Source organism: Sabethes cyaneus, chromosome 2 (assembly GCF_943734655.1).
Source record: "Sabethes cyaneus chromosome 2, idSabCyanKW18_F2, whole genome shotgun sequence".
NCBI classification, from domain to species: Eukaryota; Metazoa; Arthropoda; class Insecta; order Diptera; family Culicidae; genus Sabethes; species Sabethes cyaneus.
In genome coordinates, this window is record NC_071354.1 from 181,222,513 (window position 1) to 181,242,602 (window position 20,090).

The 20,090-nt window shown below is 40.1% G+C and overlaps 1 protein-coding gene across 1 annotated transcript in view; it reads left to right on the forward strand.

The window, feature by feature from the left end:
• Positions 1–20,090, forward strand: part of LOC128736412 (fringe glycosyltransferase) — a 265,753-nt gene that overhangs the window by 163,734 nt on the left and 81,929 nt on the right. The gene's annotated exons all lie outside the window — the stretch shown is intronic.

Here is a 20,090-nt window from a genome sequence, read left to right on the forward strand (position 1 = left end):
ACAGACAGACAGACAGACAGACAGACAGACAGACAGACAGACAGACAGACAGACAGACAGACAGACAGACAGACAGACAGACAGACAGACAGACAGACAGACAGACAGACAGACAGACAGACAGACAGACAGACAGACAGACAGACAGACAGACAGACAGACAGACAGACAGACAGACAGACAGACAGACAGACAGACAGACAGACAGACAGACAGACAGACAGACAGACAGACAGACAGACAGACAGACAGACAGACAGACAGACAGACAGACAGACAGACAGACAGACAGACAGACAGACAGACAGACAGACAGACAGACAGACAGACAGACAGACAGACAGACAGACAGACAGACAGACAGACAGACAGACAGACAGACAGACAGACAGACAGACAGACAGACAGACAGACAGACAGACAGACAGACAGACAGACAGACAGACAGACAGACAGACAGACAGACAGACAGACAGACAGACAGACAGACAGACAGACAGACAGACAGACAGACAGACAGACAGACAGACAGACAGACAGACAGACAGACAGACAGACAGACAGACAGACAGACAGACAGACAGACAGACAGACAGACAGACAGACAGACAGACAGACAGACAGACAGACAGACAGACAGACAGACAGACAGACAGACAGACAGACAGACAGACAGACAGACAGACAGACAGACAGACAGACAGACAGACAGACAGACAGACAGACAGACAGACAGACAGACAGACAGACAGACAGACAGACAGACAGACAGACAGACAGACAGACAGACAGACAGACAGACAGACAGACAGACAGACAGACAGACAGACAGACAGACAGACAGACAGACAGACAGACAGACAGACAGACAGACAGACAGACAGACAGACAGACAGACAGACAGACAGACAGACAGACAGACAGACAGACAGACAGACAGACAGACAGACAGACAGACAGACAGACAGACAGACAGACAGACAGACAGACAGACAGACAGACAGACAGACAGACAGACAGACAGACAGACAGACAGACAGACAGACAGACAGACAGACAGACAGACAGACAGACAGACAGACAGACAGACAGACAGACAGACAGACAGACAGACAGACAGACAGACAGACAGACAGACAGACAGACAGACAGACAGACAGACAGACAGACAGACAGACAGACAGACAGACAGACAGACAGACAGACAGACAGACAGACAGACAGACAGACAGACAGACAGACAGACAGACAGACAGACAGACAGACAGACAGACAGACAGACAGACAGACAGACAGACAGACAGACAGACAGACAGACAGACAGACAGACAGACAGACAGACAGACAGACAGACAGACAGACAGACAGACAGACAGACAGACAGACAGACAGACAGACAGACAGACAGACAGACAGACAGAAATCCTTCTTTATAGGTATAGACTAGCTGACCCGACAAACTTCGTATTGCCACAAATTGAACTGTGTTGTACATAAATCGTGAATCTCGGATGACCTTTGTCACAATCTCGAGTTTTGCAAGTTTCTGGGGAGTTCATGGGTGTTTTAATATAAAAATTTTCCTCACAGTAAAGTAGAAAACAACTACCCCCATTACTTAGCCTGATAAAATAAAGCGGATAGCATTTAAATATTCGCCATCATTACAAACCATTTCGCCGAATACCATTTTGCGGAACACCAATTCTCGGTTGACCATAACGCGGAATATAGGATTTCCAAGAATACCATTTCGCAGGGGTGACCCAACTGAAGGAAAGTAATAGAGGTCAGTAGACCTAGGAAAATAAATAAACCTAGATAGAGGTGATCTCAACGGGAGCCTCCCCTCCTAAAAAGGTAAAGGGTCCTAATTCATCATAGAAAAAATTATTGCTTCCAAAAACACCCACATGCCAAATATGGTGCCATTTGATTGATTAGTTCTGGAGTTATGAGGAAATATGTATTTCATTTGTATGGGAGCCCCCCTCCTAAAATGGGAGAGAGTCCCAATTCACTATAGAAAAAATTCTTGCCTCCAAAAACCTTCACATGCCAAATTTGGTTCCATTTGCTTGATTAGTTCTCTAGTTGTGAGGATATTTGTATTTCATTTGTATGGGAGCCCCCCCCCCCCCCTCCTAAAAAGGTAAGGGGTCCTAATTCATCATGGAAAAAATTCTTGCCTCCAAAAACACCCACATGCCAAATATGGTTCCCTTTGATTGATTTGTTCTCGAGTTATGAGGAAATTTGTATTTCATTTGCACGGGAGTCTCCCTCCTAAAATGGGAAGGGGTCCTAATTCACTATAGAAACAATTCTTGCCTCGAAAAACCTTCACATGCCAAATTTGGTTTCATTTGCTTGATTAGTTCTAGAGTTATGAGGAAATTTGTATAAAATAGTGGGGGCACCGATAAGAGGGGAAGTCAAAAGACTTTGTTTCTCTTCCATTATAGGTATTTTCGGAGAGACACAGATGCATATGGGACTGCAAAGGGAAGGGGGGAAGCTCAATGCCCGATCTATAAGCATGTTCTGCCATAACTCCGGAACGCCTGAACCGTTCTCAATCAAACTTGATATACATGCTCCTTGTCATGAGGGGATAGTCATAGAGGAATTTGACCCTGTCAAGGGGGAGAAGGTTTTACTTCTCTTTCATTTTATGGATTTCCGGAGAGTAAACAAATATATACGTAACTATTGGACAAAAAGGGAAACTGACAAGTGGGGGGCAGATATCTAAATGTGGAAAAAAGCTTAACATTATAAGAATATCTAAAAAAGATGTTGTTTCTTTTTCTTTACAATGGACAAAAGGGGAGAATAGACATGTTCAAATATCCATTATGATAACAGATGTACAAGTGACTGCGAAACAAAGGGGTCCCGAGTAAGAACGGGTATTCAACTAAAAAAAATGTTACAAAAATGGCACATAAATAGCTCAAAAATGATACAGCAATTTGCAAAAACGGTACAAATAGCAAGCACACAAAAATAATACAAAAATGATAGAAGTTGACAGAAAGAGATTCATATAAAGGTGATACAAAAATGACAAAGAATGATAAAATATTGTTCAAATAAGACGTTAAAATTACACAAAAACGATTCAAAAATACAAATATGATGCCAAAATGATACAAAAATAAAACAGCCAATTAAAAAAAAATCAAAAATGCAAAAAATAACACGGAGAAACTACTGATTTTTATCAATATACAAATGCCTAAAATGACATAAAAATTAAACAAAATTGTCAATGACATAAAAAGAACAAAAATTATTCATAGATGGTAAGGACTGTATCGAAAAGTCTTTAGCAACATCTATTCGTGAATAAAAATAAAATACGATTATTATTTCAATTTTTGTTTTCGGTTTATTGAAGATTAGTATGACTTGAAACAATAACATGGCTTACATTAGTCAAAATATTAGGTTCTAAAGAATGAGCGCACTTTTGATGAAACTCCTCCCAGCAAATTTTGCACACTAGCTTTTGTGCATTTCCTGGATGCTGCTGTTCAATTTTTCTTGAATTCCTCCATGCTTTGGGAAACTGTTCCTTCCCTTTTGATGATTCTCTTCACAATCGACCAGTAACGTTCAGTTAGTCGGAACTCTGGACAATTTGGTGGATTGATGTTTTTCTCGACGAATTGGATATTATTGTCTGAAAGGCACTCTAGTACAGGCTTAGCGCAATGTACAGATGACAAATTCGACCAAAAGAGAGGGGGAGACTGATACTGTTTGTTGAGGGGCCACAATCTTTTTTACAATTATTCATCTTTGTAAATTTGAGCATTTATTGCACACTTTATGAAGAAAATACGCTTCGCAGACCACAAGTACAAATATCTCACCATACTTCTGCCCAAATTTTTCCAGCGCAATCGTACTGTCGGTATCGTCTACCACCTCGTCCGCCGATTTCGCGTAGAATTTCGGCCCTGGAAGTGCTTTTGAATTTTGTTTGACGTAACTTTTGTCGTCCATATAGATGCAGTTGTTGCCGTTGTCCATTATCCATGCCCTTATTTAGGCTCGTGATTGATCCTCTCCGGATTTCTTAGACACCTTATGCTTCTTATATGTCTTTACGGAGTTCCTGACTCTGATTCACTGAATTATCGCAATGCTTGTTTTAAGTATTTTAGCCAAATAAGACGTTGTTACCAATCGGTGTCGTTTGGTATGAGTTATTACTTCAGAATCTACCGGGGGCTAACTGGAACCAGCTTTTCTTCCGGACCAACGCAAATCCTTCAAGGATGATTTCAAGATCAATCCGAGGCATAGCGAAAAGTAAAAAAAAATCGAAACAAATCGATTGCACAAGTTTTTTATGTATTTAAACAAACTTTTGCTTGCACGCACGTAAAAATTACTTCACCCATTTTTAAGTAAAATCATTCAAAAGTTGCTGATTACTCTTCGATACAGTCCTTATAAAAAAATACTTCAAAATGGCACAAAAATCTTACAAAAGCTGATATAAAAATCACAAAAATCACATAATCACAGCCGGTTATTAGAGTACAGGACAATTACGGGGCTAGTGCAATGAACCTACTAACTCTAGTAACGCCACCCAGCCGAGGTTCGAACATACGACGACTTTTTTATTAGACTAGCATCGTACGATCGTACCGCGAAACTAATCGAGCAGGCGAATGATATGCCAAAGGTGCAAAAATGATTAAAAAATAATACAAAAAGTATGCCCAAATGAAAAAAAAAACAGTACGAAAATCGCAAACACAAAAATGACGCAAAATTTATCTAGTTTTCCATGAGCGGGACGGCGGCCGATGTTGACCTGTACGAAATGTCAAACACCAGTAAATTCCATCTGTATGAAATGTCAAAAAATGAACGCCATTCCCCCTCATGGGATGGCTCGATTACTTGTGATTTATTATTTTGTTGCCCATGGGTGTTGTATTACTTTTCGCTTAGTTGATGTGTTACCACTGTTTATTCGTTTGGACTTTTTCACAGCGAAGTTTCATGTAGCAACATTTTTTCTAATCCTTAAAGTTTCACTATTAGCCTTATCCGATGTTGAACTTACATCAAAGTGTTAAAACGAAGTGGATAAAAAACAATATTGAAGTATAAATTGGGTAAATCAAGTTTTAAATTAATGCAAAGTTTATTACCTATAGTCTTAATAAAATTTCAGCATTTCTGAAAATTTGAATCAAATTTGATAAAAATACATCTAATTTTACATTTTCCTTTTAAACTAAAACTAAATCGACGGCCCCCGTAGAAGTCCGAGTAAAACTCAGGCCAAATTAATACAAAATTAAAGTTATAAACGAAACAAACACTATTTAGAGAAAATTCGAATAAAAGCAATTAAAAATATTGCGCAAAAAGTACAAAGTCGTAGAAATCTTATACTAAATTAAGATAAATTTTGATTAAAACTATAAAAATAGCTAACACAAACTCGAGCAAATATTTGTTTAAATTTAAAATAAAATTGAGAAAAATATAGCTTACGATATAAAAAATATTTTGATATATAGGGACAGTTTAGAAAAAAGAATCTAAGAGCTCTTGAGAATTGATTTGTTTAAATCCAAATTAAAGCTTCATTGCATTAGTACAATTAGCTATACCGATCGACTGCGTTACAGCTTGGAGCCCCACGTTCTGTCAAAGTCCGGACAGGCTACCTAGGTAGTCAATGAGCATAACTAATGTAATGCAAATGCAAACTAATTAGCATTTAAATTACCTAGTAGTTTAAATGCAACTACTACTTCGGCAAAACTACTTCGGCAAAATATATGGTTATTTTGCTCTAACCCGCTCAAATTGCTGACAATTTGTATTTGTTCTCGATTTTGTATAGGCTTGTTTACCCTGTTTACCCTTAACCACCAATTGGACTGCAGTCATAAAATAGGCATTGACTTAACTAAATTTTAAATACAATTGTTTGCTGCTGATTACTAACAAGAAGAATTCAAATACGTTTTTATTTAGATGTTCATTTATAGCCAACTATGCAGTCAAAATGCTAACGTTGCAATTGAAATGCCAATCAAAGGTTAATTTACTGCGAATGTTAATGCTTATTGCTTACCCGGATAGTGATAATAATTGATGTTTTAGTTAAGATTCATCAAACACGAATTAGGTTGGACTGAATGAGAACTTTCGGTTAAGTTTCTCGAGTGTTTAGCTGTTTAGCTGCACACTTCGAGCGAACAATCCGAAAGTTTATTCCGCCGTATCAACCCGAACAATGCGCTGGCTGACCTGGCCAGGGCACTTGAACACCTCTCGCCTTACGTCAATGGCCGGAAAAGTAAACACGGTTCGATCAATCAAGGAAGAAAAAAAAATCTTGATCTCATTTCTTCCTCTTTTTCCCCCACTCGAGTTTGTTTTTCCCGCGTTCGTCGCTTCGTCGGACCTGGCAGGTCCGAGCCCAAATCCGCCGAACCGAAGCAGTCAGTCAGCAGAGCAGAGCATAATGATTTCTTTTCATAATTACCACCACCGACCGGCCGGCCGGTTCGGTCGCACAAAACAGAGAGAACATTCAACACCAGACCTTAATTGCACTCTCGATCCTAGCTCAAGTGGAATTTTATAGCCGAGAATCGGATTCTAAGCGATCTCTAGCACCTCTCTAGAGACCTCCTCGGGCGTAAACAAAAACATGATCATTCTCTCGCTAGGTACCTATCCCTCTCACGCTCGTCGTCCGTTCCGTTTCGTTGGTTGGTTGTTTGTTTAGGCCCTCGAGACAGAGATCCCCGGGTGGGTTCACGGCTTTAGAACAAACAAACGACCACCATTCTGCGTGTGCGTGTGGAACCTAGATCGTTCTCACATTCGGTCTGTCCGCAATTCAACGGCGAACGTTGTTACAATTTTTGGACCCACTTGACCGCCGAACAACCTCGCAGTCCGGATCACCTGAATTCAAAATCAAATTTTCTTTCTTAACGGATCTCCAAACTGGGTACCTACTGTCGAGCCGAGAGTTTCGCATCAGCCAAACCTGAGAGAATCTGTTGAATATTTATAGCGACTTCGAGTCGCCGAATTTGCATAAATTGCGGAAAAATAGCCGAAAATGTCCGGGTGGAAGAGGTATCATTACGCCGGTCGGAACAACAATAACAGGAGAATTAAAGACGTATACGTATCGTTTTAAATTGATCTGCATAGCAGCCAGTATATACTGCATCCACCACACCGATTCGAATGCGATTGATCGTTTCCAGGAATGTTCCGCCCGATATACAAGGTATCGATTGAAGGAACTAATCGAAGCGACGAGCCTACCGGTGAGGTAAAAAATAAACTCCAATTCGAAATGAATGACAATCATCAAATTAAGACAGAATCGAATTCGGTCGGTTCGATAGCAACCGATAGCCTGTGTTCGGTGTGTGTTATTTTTATCTGTGGGATGTAAATTTAAATTTGATGGATCGATAAAATGTGGGAGCGTCTCGCGAAAATGGTTCGATCGTCCGAAAATACGGTCCGATTTCATTGGGAGGACAAGAACGGTGTTTAGTTTGAGAAAGTTTATTTCAGGTTTGATATGACCGTTCTTCAAGAGGTATCATTAAAAACCAAGAGTGATTAAATCGTAAAAGTTACTAATCAGACAGGGATTTGAGAAAATCACAACTTTGGCATAAAATTTAAAACTACTCAAAATTGAATATTTTGCTTTAAACACACATACCAGCTTTAATGGACGACTTTTTCAGATGTTTCTAAATAACAAAAGCTTCTTTCTCCATGAAACTCTCCGATTAGCGAAATTTATTGTAAATTATTTTTATTGTGCAAAAATTTATGGCATTTCTTTCAAATCCGATTTTCAATTACTTTAAGCAATGTTATCAACATTTTCGAACTCAGTTATCTCTATGTTTCAAACAAATTTACTTGATGCGACTTTCATTTTAATCAATCCGCAAGACGACGCCGGAAGCTAGACATGCCTTTCGAACACAGTCCTCCGACATCGACTGCCATGTGGACGTTATGACAGACTTCAAGATCTTCACACTAGGGAGAGGATGTTTTGCAGGCTCGTGCTTCAATATAGTTTTACGAGAATGTGAACCAAACTCGTAAGGGCTACACACCGGAACCTGACATGTGAAGGGACGAGGGAGGGAATCTAATCACAAATGAGCGCGAGGTGGTCCACAAGGTGGAACCAGTTCTTTGATGAACACCTCAGTGGCGAAGTTGCAGAAGGGGCTAGGAGTGCCCATGGAAGATAGTAATGTCCCAGCACCTGATCTCCAAGTCAAAGTCAAACGAGAAATCGGGTTACTGAAGACCAACAAAGCCGCTGGTAAGGACCGCCTATCGAAAGAGCTTTGAAAACATAGCCGAAAAACGCTAGCAACGGCTCTCACTGGGTTATTTCCAAGATTTGGGGGGAGTAGAAGCTATCGGAGTAATGGATGGAAGGAGTGTTTTGTCCCATCTACAAAAAGCGTGATAGGCTCGACTGCTGCAACTATCGCGGCATAACGCTAGTAAACGCCGCCTTCCAGGTACTATCCCAATTCCTGTTACTATCGACTTTCACCATTAGCACAGGGTTTCGTAGGAAATTACCAGGCAGACTTCACGGGGGCTCACGCAACTACGGACCAGATTATTACCATCCCACAGCTCTTGCGGAAGTGACGAGAGTACAACCTGCCCACGCAAGTGATGGATTTACTGATTTCAATGCGGCATACGATACAGTTGATCGAGACCAACTATGGCAGATAATGCACGAGGACGGATCTCCGGACAAACTGACGTGACCAATCAAAGCAACATTGGATCAAGCGATGTATTTCATGCATATCTCGAGGACACTCTCGAGTCCCTTCGAGGCGTGGTGAGGGTTGTGAAAAGGAGACAGCTTATCCAGCATGTTGTTCAACATCGCTCTTGAGGGAGTGATTTGACGAGCGGACATCGAAACGAGAGGCATGATATTCATCGAGGGTAGCCAACTCCTAGCCTCTGCAGATGTCTTTGATATCATAGCCAGGAACTTTGCAACGGCGCAGGCAATCTACAAAAATATCGACCGATCAGGTTGAAACCCCCGGTTTTTTGAGTGCAATTGAATTGAAAATCAAAATTGAAAATAGACTAGAAATTAAACTTGGAATTGAACTAGAAATTGGGGTTGAAATCGGACTAGACGTAGGATATTACATTAGACTTGAATTTGGACAATTTTGGAACTGTATCTCAAATATAACTCGAAATTGGACATTAATTTGGAGTAATCTGGACTGGAAGTTTTACTTACAATTGGAATTGAACTTGGATGTAAACTGGATTTAAATTGGACTTGAGACTTAAAACTAGACTTGGAATTATATTTTAAATTACATTTGAGCTTTTACTAGAAATTGGACTGAAATCAGAGTTTAAATTTGGTCTGAAATTGGAATTGAATTAGACTAGAAAATTGTTCTTAAAATCGGGCATGAAACTGACCCTGTCATTGGACACTAAATTAGACTTGAATTTGGGCATGGACATGGAAATCGAACATGAAATTTTACTTGAAATTCCTCTCACACTTTTTACCTCTTTTCCGTACCTTTTTTCTATTTTCTTGTCCCGTTTTTAACTTTTTTTTCTCTGCACCGTTTTCTTGACTTTTGCTCTCATTTTTCTTCTTTTTCCTTCCATTGTTCCTATACTTCTCTTATTTTTGTGTCTCGTGTATGCTATTTCTGCTATTTCGTTGTTTCGTTTTTCTTCGTTTTCTGTCTCATTTTTTCTTATTTTCAGTCTTGTTTGCTCTCTTTTTTTTAATCTTTTTATTTGTAACTTCTTTTGCGATTTTCGTCTTTTCTCTTCCCTTTTTCTTTTTTTTTCATTTCTAGTTTCGTCTTTTCCTAACTCTCCTCGTTTTTCGTCTTCGTCTGTTCCATTTTCTTTTGTAGAAGCGTCATTTTTCCTCCTTTTCTGTCTGCTTTATATTCTTTTTGGCTACCTTTTTTCCCTTGTTTATCACCAAGTTTTCGTGTTTTCTCTGCAGTTTTACCTTTTTCTTTGGCCCACGTTGTTCTTCTTTTTCTGTTTCATTTTCCTTGATCAGTTTTCTCTTTTTCTACCCGCTTTTTCGTGTTCTCTACTTTTCCTGCATAGTTTTTCACCCATTTCGTTTTGTTTTTCTATTTTCTGCTCCTCTTTTCGTCTTTGTTCTACAATTTTCAGACTATTTTTGTTTTCTATTCCATCTAACATCTTTTTTTATTTTTATGTTTTCGTCTGTTCCGTTCTTCCTTTTCTTATGTCCGGCTTTCCTTCATTTTCACGTTCTGTTTCTCGTTTTATTTCGTTTATTTGCCTTTTTTCTCGATTTTTCTGTTCTCGTTTCTCAATTTTCCTGAACCTTTTGTATTCCTTTTGTATTCCTTTTCTATCTCGTTTTTTCCTTTTTTTATTTCATATTTTTCCTTTTCTGTCCAGTTTTCCCTTATTTTCTTCCTCGTTATCTTCGGTTTTCCTTCGTTTTTCTCATATTGCTTCTTTTCTCTCCCGTCTTCCCTCTTTTTCTGTTCAGTCTCCCCTTTTTTTGCTTCGTTTCGTTCTCCTCTCTCCTTGTTTTCCACTTTTTATCTTTTTACATCCCGTTTTCCGTCTTATTATGTGATGATTTTTCTTTTGTTGTTTTTTTCTTTCAGGCCATTTTTTCTTTTTTTTTTTACTTACGTTTTTCCCCTTTTTCTATCCTGTTTATCTAGCCTTTCTCAAGATTCAATAAAGAAACTTTTGTAGCCAAACTTCTCATCAGTGAACTTGCGATCTCGCATCACTTATACAGCCTCACAGAGACTGCTTTGTGCATTGGATTTACTGAAAACTAGATTATATCAGACCGTGTACGGTTTTTATGAACCAATATTAGTATCCCAAGCAACATTTTTGTTTTTATTACACTCTTATAACGGTATTTTGGCCAATAGTTTGTAATAAAACCATCATAAGAGTGAATTAAAGCCTTCATTGTTACTTGAGATATCACTTGTATGTCATTTTTGTGTATTTTTTGTGTCAGAATTGGAATTAGTTAATTGAGGAGGAAGATACTTTTCTTTTAAATCCATTCAGTTCATTATTTTGAGAATTACTTATATCATCTACAAATTACTTCAACAATTTCGAAACAGGCACCGTTTTTTATGAAAATTTAAGCTAATTTCTTCAGTTAAAATACTATCTAGAAAAATTTTCTGGATAAGTAAGACATCTTGTTGCAGTTGTCCTAACTATTATTATGAGGTCAGGCAATGGGTAAAAAGTTAAACGTTATACGAACTTAATAAGCCTCGTTTCAATAACCTTCCTTTATCTAATTTTCCGCCTTTGTCCTTTACGCTTTGTCTCTCCGGCGAAACTATCGATATCTTTGTTCCATTACTTTCTTCTACCGTTCCCCTCGTCGATTGTAAAAAATCAGAGGGCTTGTGTACAAGACACGACCGCATAAATAGGTGACGCAGGACTACGTAAGTCTCTTTGTAAAGATAGTAGCATGTATCCATGCTTGTAATCATTCTATTCTTCGTGTATACATGCTATATGCAACATATATACATGATACATACGTTGTATGTAATATTTATTAAAGTAATAACATTGCATACGTTTAATTCTCAAAAGATTTCAGAGTTATTTCTATGTGCATTTGGAAACAATTTAACAAAATCAAGAACACAAACTATTGCTTTCCTGCTACATTACAGAAATTAAAGATTGTTTTTATTACCCATGGTTCCCCACGTTGAAGGGATTTTACCAATTCAATCCTATTTTATCAACAGCACATCTTTTCACTACACTTCTAATGAAACGGCAAACATGCGTATTCATACAGAGTCATTTTATAATCGAACACTACAGCGGTAGCACATTTTTCCAACTCAGATATAAAATTCGCCTAGGTTTAATCGTCTCGCAGTAAAGAATTTGCGATCTGTTTCGACAACGAACTTGTCATTTTTTCTGGCACACTTCCCTAACACAGACATCAAATTGGACTAGGTTTAATCGCGTTCGTAAGAAATCTGTTGGCGTACTTCCCAAGCAAGGACATCGAAATGGTCCAGGTTTAATTGCGGTGTTAGGAAATCTTGTTGAAATGAGGAAACTTTGTCACTTGTTTTGGCTTACTTCCCAAGCACAGATATCAAATTGGTATAGGTTTAGATCATCGTAAAGAATCTTCCAACCAATCCAATGTCAAATTTTGCTTGGCTGAGACGGTACTATCAAATGAATGTGAATTGAGTCAAAGTGATCGTGCCATCCCTGCCAGCTACCTTCCTGAAAGACGTAGTCCTACGTCAAAAACTACCAGTTGAAACTAAAAAAACTCAAATATTTTAAATAATTCTTTTGTTTATGTCCCCATAAACTACTCCCGTGTACAAAATTTTCTCAAATTCCCAGTCGCTCAGACCCAAACTGCAGAATAATTTGGAAAAATAGTGACCATTTCATAAGCTTTCTGCGACAGAGAGTGGTAGTAAAAAGAACACTTCAAAATTAATAACTAATAGTCAGCAGTCTAACACGAGAGCAAGAATAATCGCAAATATTTATCGGAACTCCCGCAAGTAACTAACGAAGCTTGATCCCGGGTGGTCTGATGGCCAAACCATAACTCTCGTTCGCTGAGATAAATGCAATCGGTACATCGAGTGCAGTGTAACAACACCGATGAGATTGCATTGGCGATCGCAGCAAAAAAAACAACATCGGTAAAGTCTGAGGAAAATTGTGCAGCTTAAAGCAACGGTACCCAAACACAACATCATCGTCCTGTCCGGCAAGCCGCGCCGTCGGACGCAATTCCTGCCCGAAGCGAAGCCCCGCAAAGGGCAATAGTTAAAATGGTGCAGAGAAGCATTTTGCAATTTAACACTAATAGCACCGGTTACGGAACAGATGTGAAGCTAAATTATCATCATAAATGTACGATTAATTTATGCACACCATGCTCTAAATGATAATATTACTGCTTGTATCCTCATTTGGTAAACCTAATCCAATCTTATGTTTTTCTCCCTTTGCTTCCACCTCTCTCCTAGGTAAGTGTTCGCATTTCATCTCACCACAACGCCACCCGATGTATAGTACGATGCTGGGACGAAAGTAGCTCAATATCGATTAGGAGGTAAGTACCTTTAGGAAAATATTAACCACAACGGGAACAACGCAACGGCCGAACAGGATCCACGCCCGGAACGGAAAAGGCCGATGACCGTGGAGCCAGATTTACGATTTATTAGTTCACCGTCACCTCGCTCGCTGTGCACATCTTCAGGCTTATCTATCGCGGTTTAGGCCCTTGCGGCTAACCGGCCGAGGCGACGCCGTTCTTTTTAAACTCATTGGTTGAAGCCAGCAGCAGCAGCAACATCAACTCAGGTGTTAAATTACTAAGTCCCGGTACTCACCGGGTGTGCGGCCAAAGTGGGGCTGGATCGCACCCTTGCAATAAATCTTGCCATCGACAGCAAATGAACTCGTTCGGTCGGTCGGTCGTTCGGTGGCAGGAGTGCTTAGAGCGCTCGCTTGCTGGCAGCCGCCCCAGCGTTACGCAGATTTCCGCAGCGGCCTATCTGGTACGTCCTCAAGACCATGAAGCCCGATAACCGCAAACACAGTGACCCCGCCGATGATGATGATGTGCACAGTTGATGCAGGCAGCACTGAAGTGAAACGGCCTCCGGATTTTGCACTGAAAAATGGGCAGATTCTTTGTCTCCCATCGTGATGGGACGTTCGGACCTGGATAATGAAATCGAATGAAATTGGTATCAGTCAAAGATTAAAAAAAATTACGAGAGCAAAGTTAACGGCTTGCTTTTATAACGTTTGGCGTGATTTAACTTAATAACGAATGTTTTTTCTGTCTAATTAAATGGTAATTTTACTGGCGAGTTGCAATAGTGAATTTCAAGCAATTTCACTTGAATAATCCTACGAAAAGTTGTAACTTCGAAATTGATAGCATTTTAAGTTCCAGAAAGCATGCAATTTTAACATAACGAATGCTTTATTTAGCATTCGCACACACTCACCGGGAGAAACTCCTCTCTCCTCTTTCTAAAGAATGACGCAAAACCCATCTTTATCCGAGAAAGGAAGTGGCTCCACCAACAGCGACGACCAACAACACTTGTTTCAGAAAAGCCATCATAAAAAGTTATAGCGTTATTTTTTTCCTCCTCCATGGCCGTTGCCGCGCGCGACGTGTCCCTTGGCTATGCACCGTTTTCAGGCACTCACTGCAATTCGTTCGAACAAACTTTAATGGTCACCTGCGTACGTACGCCGGCTTCTTGTTTTATGTTCCAATGTCTTTTTATTGTTAGGATGCACACTGCCGCATCCTGATCGGCCCGGCCTGCCTGCAGTGCTCCGCCTGTCTGTCGAAGTATAATTTATGAGTTCGGAGGCTTAACCCAGTGCACCCCTCGATTAAGCTTACTGGAATGGATTTTTTTTTGCTCGACAGGAATTTATCCATCGGAAAACGATTGATAATACTTGGTGATATTCGAAAAAAAAGCCTGGAAAACGAGATATTATAGTGCGTACTCAGCCGGTTCGCCAGATGTGATCTTATATCCTTTCAGCACTCCAACAAGCAACGATTGCCAATATTTCAAAAAGTCGATCTCGATTTCAGCTCGCCAAATTGACAGTTTAAAAAAATGGATAAAAACCGGTAAAATAACGAAAAAAATGAAGTCGTTTTATTTTCAGAATAATTATCTGAGCATTTCACACACACACACACAGAGACTGCTCGCATCGATCTCTATCTGGTACGCGTTATTGGCCTTGCAGCAGCAGCAAGGTTTTCGGTGACATGTCGTTTCGATTCCAATTCCCGAGTTCACACCCACGCTTCTGCATTTACCTACCTCCGCTAGAACGGCACCAATTTGCAGCCAAACGAACTGCACCGAAAATACTCGGACATTTGGCCAATTATCCACTGCCGGCCAGCAAGCAGGATGCTGGAACGATACCGTTCGCTCCTTCTTTCCTTCCAACTTCATTTCGTGTTTGGATCATAAAAATTTCAATCACATAATCCTGGTGTCATTAAATGAATATTTTATTCTTCAGCGGGATGTTTTTATCTCGTGTTTGTTTGGCCCGCAATCCAGACTCCGCACTGCTGCGTCCTTTATTATTTCGGTGATAGTTTGCTGAGATGAATTTTAATTCCAAATCTTATCCCGAAGGGATCACCTGCGATCGCTTTCAGCCACCATATAAAACCACCGCCGCCGCAGAATGGGAGCCACGTTATCCTGCGGGCGAAAGTTTTATTTTACCACCTCATCAACCGTCGTTTTCCCGCGTCGAATTAAGCCATTCCTGCTGCTGCTGGCTGGCGTGGCTGGCTGATGGGTGAGAACCGGCCGGCCTGCTCCAGATACCCCTTGCTGTTATAACGATCTGCATTTGGCCAAATGATACCCATTTTTTCGCTGTTGCCTTTCACCGAAACGACGGACGGCGCAAGACGACGTCGAACGAGAGCATATCGGGGCTCGGATATCTGGTTCCCTCGCGAACCGGACCCGAACTGATGGACGCTATAGCCGAAAAGGAAACAACCTAAGTTTGTTTTAGGACAGCGTTTCGGGTCAATGATTTTAGGATGAGCTTAAAAATAATTGTGTTGTAACTTAAAAATGATTATCACCATCAAATTTTGACAAACAGTTTTCACTGTTTTCTTTTCCAACATTTACAATTTTGATTTTATTTCGAATGAAACTACCTACTCGGGAACGTCAGGCCGCAACCAGCAACCAGAGTTTACCTTAATTAATTCCTCTCCTAATTGGTTGCAACCAAGACAGAACGGAGCAGCAGCAGCCCGAACGACGACAACGACGACGTTCACTTTTTCCAACGCGTGTTTTGCAATTTAAACGAAAAATGTTGTGCAAGCAACTGCTCTGGAAAACAATGCAGGTATAAGCTAGATAAAAAGTGTGATTAAACAACGCCGGTCACACGGGAGGAAAACTTTTGAACGAGATTTTTTTGTGTAAAGTCTTATGCTGGTTCATATCCTTCCGAAAAATTGTTGAATGTTGAATTTCAAATAAAGCAATTCCACAGAAAAAAGCGCTATCGAATAAAAACATTTGCTCTGATTTTGTTCATACTCGCTGTACCTAGGGTACAGGAGGGTATTTCCAGCCCATTAAGCGATAGCCTGAACAATATTCAGGCATTACGTTGAAACTACATTTATTCGAGACAGGATTTTTATAGCAGTTGATAGAATAATATTTACTGAATATCGGCGTGTATTTTGGTCTTAATAAAACGCTATTGAATTTGAGTTATAGTCGCGAGAAATGATGAAGTCGCTGCGGCTAAATTGAGCCCATTTTCTATAGTGGTGTCTGTGTTTTTTAAATCCGACAGGCCAAAATAGCTTTCACAGCGATTAAATGCTTTTCAAAAACAGATCAAAATAGAGACCGAAGGGTAACTTATCGCTATGAAGTATTCCACCACGCATACATATAAAGATTATTTGACATTAACTGAGGCCCTCGCTGAGGCTGTTTGCAGTAGGAATAATATCAACAACATCAAATTTCAAACTCCCGCATCTCCTCCTCTACTCTTTGCTCCCCTCTCCCTCCTACATGAACGATCCACAGCTAATGTCATTCTCGTTAGTGACGAAACCGCAAATTACTTCATGAAGTAATTTGCTGTTTCGTCACTAACCAGAATGACATTAGCTGAGGATCGGTTATGTAGGAGTGAGAGGGGAGCGAAGAGTGGCGGAGAGGATACGGGAGTTTGATATTTGATGTTTTTGATATTATTCCTACTGCAAACAGCCTCAGCGAGGGCCTCAGCTAATGTCAAAAAATCTTTATATGTGTGCGTGGTGGAATACTTCATTGCCTACATTCCGGGCTCATTGAAGGTAATTAGTTTTGCAGTGACAACAGCTTGCTGCTGGCGCTAGTGTATCATTGAATCGTTCATATACATTAGCGCCAGTTGTCACTCAAATACCAGCTATGTCAATACGATAGAAGCATTTCATGCCTTTCAGGCCTCATATATTGGTAATAGTGTAAATAGCGCACCATATGCTGGAATTAAAAACATAATTGCTTTATATTTTCATATCAGAGGGGAATTTTTGTGTTCTACCGTGATAAAAAGAAGTAGAATTGTTCTGTGATAGCATATTAACAGCTGATTAGTTTCTAGAATAAGTAAACGTGATCATAATTGTGTGTTTTCCAAACCATTAGCAAGAGCGGATACGCGTAAGCGATTGCTGCTGGTTTTTTCAGCCTGATTACGTGCTAGTGGAAAAACAGTGGTTTTGATGTTTATTGAATAAAATTTAGCAAATTACTTACATTTTTATGAAAATAGTTATAACACATTAAAGCCTATGAGTGCTACATTCGTTTCGGTATTGTTATATAGCGGCAAAGTTTTTATTTGGGAAAGTGTAGCCAAAAAAGGTAATGTATGCCGAAATTAGTAGTGTGATGGTAATACCCTCCCGTGCCCTACTTGTTTCCTTTTTGAAAGTAAAGTAAGACCCGTAATCCGTAATAGCAAATAAAACGTATTTCAATGGACTTTCTTCTACCGTACAGCTGATAGCTGGTTATCTAGTTATCGGTTAGTGCAGAATAAACTGCAGTCAGTTGACGTCATCGCTAACGGCAAGTTTTGTGGTGTACCTACCACTTTTTTTCTTTCTTTAGTTTATATGACGGATCGTAATCATGATCTAAACTTTTTTTTGAAGGGCAAAATATACTTATTGCTAACCCTTTTATAATACTGGCAGTACTGCTTTGCAATTGATTACTGTATCTGTATGTGAACAAGAAACAAAAGTGACTCGACATGACTAAATAAAGCCTACGACACGAAATTGGCATTTTTCTTAATAGATGTCTAAGGGTCCCAGAATTCCATAAAATTTTGTACACGTGCATAGTTGATAGATTCTATTTTCCCGGAAAACTTCAAACTCCAACACTGCCGAAAACAAAAAGGCCTAGAGCGTTGCTTCAAGAAACAAGATCGATACCTAGGGGTTGGAAAATAGGAGACCAAGAAGTGTTTAAATACTGCCTTCGTTGATACTATGCACGTGTATGAAATTTTATGAAATTAAGCCCATTTTGTACGATAATTCTGACAAATACCCAGCTGTGAGCTAGAATTTGATGCTCTAAATTTTACGTCACTAAAGAAACAAGATGATACCACCACACTCGCTGGTTCTATTCCATCGAACATCAGTAAGCAGCCCAAAAATGCGATTAAAAGGTACGAAACTTATTTTTTGTTGTCAATATTATGCCGACAAAACAACACTCGCTGGTTCCAGTCAACTGTGATTAGAAACTCTAAAAATTCTTCTCTGCTTTCGGCAATGTGCTGCCGTGAAGAATCCGCGGTGACATTCACTGATTGTGTTTCATTGAATATCAGTCTTCTCCATTCATTTTGATTTTGATCTACTGGACACCCATTTCTCAGGCATTTCAGTTGCCTCAAACATTGCGCCCCTCTGTTCCTGGAGCGCGCCGGTGGGGTTAACGAAGAGAACAATTTTCACCAGATGTGCGTGGCAATTTGCCCAAGCCTGTAACGAGCTACATACATACAAACAGTTCATACGCCTTCGGCATTATCCGCTTACAGTTTTTACTTTACAGTTTTTGGACCGCTGAATATCTTTACTAGTGTTAGTGTCCACGATCACCAGCGGTCCCCGAATTCACGAATTCATTTACCATTTCAAGTTCATCGCCATTAACTTTTACCATCCGTTTGAGCCGCGAGTTTGTCTTCGTTGTGCATCATCGTTTCTTGTATTCCGTCTTCGACGAAATTATTTTTATGTCAATCCTCCTTGAATCCGCAAGCAGTATGGCATAGATTTCCTGCGCCGTTGCAAGGTTTATGGCTATGATGTCAAAGTCATCTGCGAAACCATTGTCACATTGCCTCAACCCGCACTTAAAAGTATCCAGTGTTTGATCGAGACCCGCATTCGTGACTTATCTGCAATAGCTGATCTCGGTGGACAGAATCGTATGTTGCTTTGAAGTCTATTAAGATGCGATGCAAAGGCCCATTGTATTCCCAACATTTCTGCAAGAACTGTCGCATGGTAATAATTGAGTCTGCAGTGATGCGAACTCCCAATAAAAAAGTTCTTGTTTGTAGGGCCCTGCTGGTAAACGGTCTTTACCGGTAGCTTTCAGCAACCAGATTTCTCGTTTAACCTCGCCTCGTGGAGGCCGGATACTGGAACAATACTATCTTAGATAGGTATTTCAAATTTTTCTTACGTTCAGTCACTTTCTGCGACTTCACCATTGAGGTGTTCATCGAAGAACTGCTTCGACCTGTCGACCACCTCGTACTCGTTTGGGATTACCTACAAATGGCCGAATCACGAATGGCCGAAATGACAAATCGCAAATACTCGAATTACAAATGGCCAAAACACGAAAATATCCACGGCCTTCAATTTGTACAAATATTGGGTTTTTCGAAAGCCAGAAGGGCACTAGAAAGCCGTATTGACTGAAGCGATGGACGTGTTGACGAAAGCGCCTTCAATGTCAAGAAAAGCACAAAGTGCCATCTCTTGGTATTGGAGCGACTTTCTAATCAGCGTCACTAGGCAATGAAGTGCGGTTTCCGTAGATTTACTGCGTTGGTAAGCATCAGCATCAGCATCAGCAGCCATGCAGAGGGAAGTGTTGTAGAAACTCATTACGGAAGTGATTATCTGTGATTTTTTCCATCAATTTGAGAAGCGTCTCTCAGTAAGACTTAGTCAGACAATTGATCCGATGGCATTTGGCATGGTTTTCTTGTTTTTTACGTCCCAGCGCAAAGTTGTCACGAAAGAGGCTGATGAGCTCGGATATTATAATCTCGTTGGTTTTTTGTAAGAAGATGGATAGACTTCATAGATTCAAAGGAGCTGAGCTGAA